Source organism: Nuphar pumila, chromosome 2, assembly GCF_984573655.1.
Source record: "Nuphar pumila chromosome 2, dmNupPumi1.hap1.1, whole genome shotgun sequence".
Taxonomy (NCBI): domain Eukaryota; kingdom Viridiplantae; phylum Streptophyta; class Magnoliopsida; order Nymphaeales; family Nymphaeaceae; genus Nuphar; species Nuphar pumila.
Genome location: NC_143250.1, coordinates 100302186 through 100310587, shown reverse-complemented (window position 1 = coordinate 100310587; position 8402 = coordinate 100302186).

The window sequence follows — 8402 nt, the reverse complement described above, 5'->3', positions numbered from 1 at the left end:
CAATAATTACTTGAGAATGATCTTGATCCATTGAGAGAGTCATTAGGCACACAAACCAAGAATTTTAAATAGATTTATGATTGTTAGAATCGCTCATTGCTCTTACACTTCATGTGTCAACATATATTCCCCGAGTATCAACATGTCATCATTTGGGTCGATACTTCATTCATGTTTTCAACTTCGTTCAAAGCTCCTTTCTTCATCAAATGTCGACATTCAGATTCAAGGGTGGACATTTCACTTTTTGATTGCTAGAGGGGTCAACACTTGCTTTACGAATGTTGACACTTATGTGCTTAGTAGATATTCAAGCATTCAGTTGCTAGAGGTCGACAAGTTATTTAAGGATGTTGACATTTCTAAGGTTGACACTTCAATCTTGAAAGTCGATACTTTTTTATTTCTTCATGAGTCGACACTTCATCTTTAAGGGTTGACACTTTGAGCTCAGTTCAAGTAGGCATGCATTCAGTTTATCGAGAGTCGACATATCATTCATGCAAGACAACATATTTTACCTTTCAACATGATATTCTTTTAAACTTTATTTTTGGGTTCTTCACAGGTTGACATGTGCTTTTCAGGGGTCAACACTTAATCAGTAAACTCTTTGTATTTTTGCTTAAACGCCTCATTTCAAAGTGTTATCTTTTTAGCACTTCTTGGAGGGATTTTTGGCACTAAAAAGTGAATGTTTTCTACATGTAAAATCACTTAAAATCCATGCATACTTAAGGTATAACCATTAGTCCATTAGAGAGTTTTGTCATCATCGAAATCAGTCTAGGAGTTCAATAGTTTTGGTCCTGGTAGACTTCCTGTATAGGTCTAGTTATTCTATAGAAAGTGGAATGGATTTAGTTTCAAGTGAACTTTTATTTGGTTCGATGTGAGCCCAATTTTTTGGGTTGGATATGATGGACTTTGGGTCTTGATTTTGGCCATCTAAGATAGGAGTGGGTAAAATATGGTCAATAAGAGGCTTTTCAACATCTAAATGAGTGAAATATCTCCTCATAAAAAATGACATCATGACTCATAAAAATATTTTGTTTTTCAATATTGAATACTTTATATCCCTTTTTGTCCATGAGAATATCCAACAAAAATACACTTGTGTGCACAGGCATCAAATTTGTGTTTGTAATTGATATTATGGGCAAAACATAAGCAATAAAAAACTCTTAAATGATGATATTTTGGTTTAATTTTGTGCAACACCTCATATGAAATTTTATCAAAATTTTCATTTAATCTTGAGGTGAGTAATCTATTTATCAAATAAACCGCACTGAAAACATATTCACCCTAAATTTTGATTGGCAAATTTGCTTGAAATCATAGGGTTCTAGCAATTTCTAGTAGGTGCTTGTTCTTGCGTTTAATGACTTCATTTTGTTGGAGTGTCGAAACACAAGAGTGATATTGTAGAATGCCACTAGTAGATAGAAAATTTTACACATCGTGGGAAAAAAATTGAGAAACCTTAATCATATTGATAAAGGTATGAAATAATTACTTAGTTTGAGATTTGAAACACATAAAAAATAACCAAGTGTCACGTGAGAAATCATCCACAATAGAAAGTAATGTGCACCAATAATAGATGGAATATGATATCCTTCCCAAATATCAACATAAATAAAAAAAAAAACACAGGAAGAGCATGAGTCGCTATAAAAAAAGGTAAACAAGTTTATTTTGCTAACATACAAACATTATATCAGCAATTATTAAAGAAAATCAACTCATTATTTTGGAATAAATGTCTTAGGCATTGGTCACCTAGTCGCCAATGCCATAGATCAAAAGAAGATATACAATAGGTAGAGACAACAACAATCTGACTTGGCTTCATCTCTGAATAGTATAATCATGCATGCACCCTACCCATGCCAATCATCCTCTTCGATTGAGGGTCTTGGATTTCAGAATGAGTAGGAAAGAAATGAACATCACAATTCAAGGATTCAGTGTAACAAATATTAAATTGAATTTAAATGATGGCACATAAAGAACATGGTCTAATATAATGTTTGAAAAAAGAATGAATTTTCCAACATAAATCACATAAGTGTTCCATTTGAAAGCCTAACAGGCTTGAAACAACGGAGTTGAATTGAAGATAACGTGGGTAATGAGCAACATATATGATTGCTTACTCTAGAATCAAGGATCCACGCGCTAGAAAATAAATGAATTAAATTTGCAAAATGATTACCTGTCATGTTCACCATTGGTTTTTTACCCACTGATATGAGAGATAAGATTTTGCTGTATTGGTCCATGGTGAGCTGAGGAGTGAGACTGATGCTCAAAGGTGGCGGCTCGGTGTGTACCTGCATTGCAAAGTTCAAAGATTGATGATTTTCCATACTTTGAATCCCAACATGCTGATTATGAAAATTAGCATTCCTTGTTAGAAAACCATGAATATAGTAGCAGCGATCTCTATTGTGATATAACTTTCCATAATGGTCACATTTCGGCCGCTCTCTTTGTCCTTTACCTTTGACATGAGGATTGCCTTGTGAAAATCAATTTAGTTTCCCACTATGATCGACAACAACATCCACATTATTCTCAATAATTGATATAACATGAAGTTCTCTTTGCCTTTCTTATTGCAACAATAAGTTGTAGGCTTTATTAACATTCGACAATGGGTCTATGATCAAAATTTGACTACTTATGAAAGCATAGGATTCATTTAGGCCCATCAAAAAATCTATAAGCCTCTTGCTAGAATAAATCCAAGAGGGATTTGGAAGGCCCACAAACATATGTAGGGAGGACAAGTTGTGTCGACAACTCATCCCATAACATTTTCATCTTTGTATAATAAGCTAAAATAGAGATTTTCTTGATGTAGTGTCACAATGGAGTGACGAATCTAAAAAAATTGTGGTCCATTGGTTTGAGAAAATCTCTCATGAAGTTTGTTTCACACGTTGGTTGTTGTTTCTTCATATATGACGATTTTTTATAAGTCCTTTGATAATGAGTTAAAGACTCATGAAAGGATCATGTTATTAGTCCAATCAACAAAGTTGGGTGAAGATGTGTTCGGTTTCACGATCGAACCATCAACAAAACCCATTTTATTTTTTTACTAAAAGGGCTACTATCAGAACTAGGTTCCATGATGCATATTTATCACCTGTGAAGGAGCTGATAACCAATATTTGACCTGAGTTATCTGAATGATGCAGGAAGAATGAATTATTATTCAACTCACAGATAGCTTAGCCTGATCCCTTGTTGTTAGATTCGTTGCTCTACGTCAACCTACCACCATCACTCACCATATTAGAAAGGGTACTCAAAACCACAAGTCAGTAACTTAAAATATCTCACATGCTCTGATACCATGTAAAAGAATTTAATTCAATTCTTTTATTCAGAAAATCTTGATATATCTTTATTATAGTAGCAACCTAATATGTACAATAACCTAAAGAGAAAAACAACTTCCTACATAATAAGGTTACATCAACAAGGAAACACCTCTTTACAAATTAAGAAGATTACAACAGATATTTGAAATTGAAATCTTAAAATACTAAAGTGAATTTGCCTCCAACCTTACACGTTACTTTTGTTTAGAGATAACACAAGTGAATCTGTCTCCCTTGCACATTGTTACTGTTGGAGATAATGCATGGACGTTGACGTTGCTTAAGATAATTTTGACAAAAATTGGTTTTCCTACTATGTGTGGACCCAATCTCGTATAAAATTTCAATTTTACACAGTTTATGTCCGCGTTACTACAACGCTGGCTTGGAACTTTAGGAAATCCCACACCCGAGGGGCTTGTTTAGGTGACACCTAAAACCAGTTATGGTATTGGGGACAAACGAGGTTTTTGGTTTTACATCAAAAACCTGGTTTGAAGCTAAACTAGGTTCTCAACTCAATTTTTTTCCAATTTTTCAAGATATTGTTCCGCTTGCTTTATCAATGGGACTTATTAGGAGAGGGTGTTCTCAACCAGCACCACCATCATTTCACAACACATTTCAAAAGGGACCCATGCACCAGTTGATGTATACTCATTTTTGGCCGAATTGGGTCTTTTTTTGGTTAAAATTTTGTTGATGCTTGACCATTTTTCAATCACTCACCGACCACAAAATGGCCAGAAAATGTTTGTTTTTCTTAAAAAACAAACTTTCAATGTTTCCATTTTCTTGGAACCTGTTGGCTATGTTATATATATATATATATATATATATATATATATATATATATATATATATATATATATATATATATATATATATATATATATATATATATATATATATATATATATATATAGTGTAGCAGCACAACTCTTAACAGCGCAAGATGAGTGGAATAACTCTAGCCGTTGGATCTTGATTAAAGGGCTTGATTCTTGTTATCAAGCTTCCTTTCTCTCTCTCTCCTCCCCTTCCCTCCCAACTCGTCGACAATGCCAGAGATGACATCTCCTTCTCCTGCTCCCTCTCCCCCCCTCTCTCTCTCACTCTCTCGTTAAGCACTCAAATTCCTCGCTCTCTCTTGTTGAGTACTACCTAGGTACTCTCGCTTCACTCTCTCTGCCTCTCTTCTGCCCTCTCTCAAAATCCTCTATTTTCCTCTTTTCTTCAACTTTTTGGTTTCCCCCAAAAAACACCAATCTTGGCCTTTTTTTGTTTTTTTCTATAATCTTTCAATTTTTTGAAAAGAAAAGTTTGTATCTTTTGTTTGTGTTAGCCCTTGTGTTGTTTTCATGCTTCATGTTAGATTTCGGTACCTTTTGTCATTGATTTGGAAAAAGGAGAGTTGTTGGCCAACTACTTGTTCACTAGTGTTGCTACTGACTTCTTTGATTGCGTCTGAAATCGGTTTTGGAATTACAGTGAGTCTGCAGTTTGCAGGATTGGTGGCTCATGTTGTGTTTAATTTAATGTATACAATGTTAATGTTGAATTTTGGTGTATTTTTCAAGCCTTTGATTTTTTAAGTATCTTAAAAACATGCTTACACAATGCAATCAAATGGTTCAAAACATGTTATTTACTAAATAAAACATGTTGACCATATTTATATGGCTTGATCTTCAAAAAACGAGAATCATTTAAAACAACTTGTTTCTAATAGAGAACAATATACTAGCAAGAGCAACCAATACTTTCTCATGATAGAATGTAGGTTATGATGCCAAATTTAGTCCAGTTAAATTGAATTTCAGTTTTGTTCATGTGTGATCAATTTAGAGTTTATAGTAAGTTGTAGTTGGAAAGGAACTTGAACATCCATAAAAAAACCACATGAGTGATATAATATTTGAATTTGACCATCAAATAAAACAATCAAAGAAACCACTGGATGTGGAGAAAAAAATTCACTTTTTCTGATCTATGAAAGTTGCAAATAAAAAAATAAAAAATTCATTGTATGTGCAACCAAATGAAATGTAGGCCTTGCTTAAAATATAGATCTTTGACAGTTGAGATCAGATCAAGAAGGACCGTAAAGCACACATGGATGATCCTCATACTCATGGTCTTAAGTCCTAGATAAAATCTTCAACCAATAGCTCATATTATGCATTTATGAAGCTTTTTTTCTATAAATTAGAAAATGAGAAGGCCCTTCAGTCAGAGTACATACACATTTGATAAATCAATCAACTTGGTAATTGCAACTATAGACATCAATTACTCAACCTACTGACTAGATTTAGATGTTGTAGATGCATTAAGCTCTTCAATGTTCATGTTGTTCTTCTTGAGGAAGTCAAGAGAAACAATGTGCTGAGTGTTTGGGATATTGAGGGAGCCCTTTATCCTCAAAGTCCACTTCAATGAAATTTCTGCATATATAGTAGGTCTGAGTTAACAAATTCATTTTTGTTATGATCCTTTTATGTCTCCTCCATATTAGAGAAACAAATTATCATTTATGGTCTTTTGTTTTGTGTAGTTTGATGGGATTTTGAATACCTTACCTTCTATGATTCTTATGGGGCTGTTTTTCTCATGCACCTTATACTTTATGCTATTATGAATGATAACCTGTTTTTACTATTCCTTTTCATTTCATCTGCTTCAAGTTCATTCAAAACCATGAATGATATGTTTGTTGAAGAACTTTATTAAAGAAAAACCTCATAGTCATTTATTTTCAAGGCATTATTTTCAAATCTAATATCAATCATACAAATAAAACATAGCTTCCTATCAAAACTAGGTAGCACATGTTATAGATTTTGACATAGGTGTTTGTAGATGTTATTTTTGTGGTGAATGCAATTATTTTTTGATGCATTGACAGACATCAAAATAATGAGTTGTAACATGATGTACTCTCGCATTAGATGCGAATGCGGTGGAAGATTAGGAAATTTTTTTACAGCAAATACGGAGAAAAAAATTTATAAATGCCAAAAGCATGTAAAAAAAATTTATATCTTATTAATGAAAATGTTAAATCAATGATTTTTTATGTCCACTATACAGGCCATATAAATATGCCTGTTTTAAATAATTCTAGTTTTTTGAAGATCAAGCCATATAAATATGGACAACATGTTTTATTTAGTAAATAGCATGTTTTGAACCGTTTGATTGCATTGTGTAAGCATGTTTTTAAGATACTTAAAAAATCAAAGGCCTAAAAAATACACCAAAATTCACAAAAAGTATACATATTAACATTATATACATGAAAATAAACACAACATGAACCACCAAGCCTGTCACGCAACTTCAATCAATCTTAGGCAATCAAAGAAGTCAGTAGCATCACTACTGAACAAGTAGTTGGCCAACGTTTCTCCTCTTTCAAAATTGATAACAAAAGTACCAAAATCCAACATGAAGCATAAAAACAACACAAGAAGAAGACACAAACTTTTCTTTTCTAAAAATCGACATATTGTAGGAGAAAACCAACCTAAGGCCAAGATTGGTGTTTTTTTTTTAAACCAAAAAGTTGTAGAAGAAAAGAGGAAAAGAGGGAAGGTTTCAAGAAAGGGCAAAATGCCGAGAAAAAGAGGGAAAAAGAGGGTTTCGAGAGCCAAAAAGCGATCAACATTACTTAAAAGTGAAACTCAACAAAGCGTTGAGTCCCACAAGCACAAATACAACAACACTACATGAAAACACCATTTACACAAAAACAGAAAAATCCGAACACAACAGAAAACTCATCAAGGACCACAAACATCTAGATGAGGATCAGTTGTAGGCAGAGGCAGGTCTTTGAGATATATGCGTAAGATAGCATACACATTAGCCAAGACCCTATGAGTCAAATAGTTAAGGTTGAACGGGACATCCCGAAAAGTAGCATCGTTTCTGGCCATCCATATGAACCACCACACTGTAAATAACCCGACTCTCCAAATAGTCCTCCACTTCTTTTCACGTCTAATTATAGAAGAGCCGAGGATAAGATCTAACACAAAGCAGCCCTCCCGCACAACAACTGATGGAGCCCTCCAAGTTTTAGAAAATAATTTCCGAAACACTTCACACGACCAAAAAAGATGTATGGTTTCTTCAGCTTGTCGACAATGCACACACCAACTGGTAAACTGAAACCCCATCCTCTTGATATTGTTATGAGTTTGTATCCGGTCATAAAGAATCAACCAAGCTAATACCTTGGTCCTCAGAGGTGGCCCCTTCACCCATAAAGCATGTTTGAGGATCCAACCCGGACCTGTAGGTAAAAGAGAACGGTAGACCTTGTGGACTTGGAAAACTCCCGCAATTGAGATTGCCCATTGAAGCCAAGATTCGTCTACCCCCACGTCCAAATCTCTGTCAAGAAATAAACGCAATGCCCTAAACCATATTTTTCTCAAATGCGATGTGTATGGTACACGAGCCCCCCTGACGAACAACAAGTGAATCGATTAGACCATATTTCAGTCGGAGAAAGTTTGCACATGCATCCTGTGAATTATGAGCCAACCAACATTGCTTCACAGCCAATGCCACACTCCTTTTACGCAAAGCAAAAATTCATAAGCCAACCATAGTCTTTGGCATAACGATGGAGTCCCATCCCACCAAGTGCCTCTTATAAGATCCATTTACACCTCACCACAAAAAATTTGATAGGACGCGCTTAAGTTGTTGCTCAACGTTGACTAACATGACACAAACCGACATGAAGAATGCCAGAATCGCTGACAAAACATGTCTGATCAAAGTAATTCTGCCTGCAAGAGACAAATATCTGGCATGCCAAGATTGAAGCTTAAGACCGACCTTGTCAACAACCGGTGCCCATGATGTTTTAGAGGTTGCCTTGACTTGTAAGGGTAGCCCCAAGTACTTAATCGGCAACAACCCTAAAGCACAGTTGAAATTTTTTTCGCCGCATTTGTGACTGGTCGGATCACCATTTAGAATTGT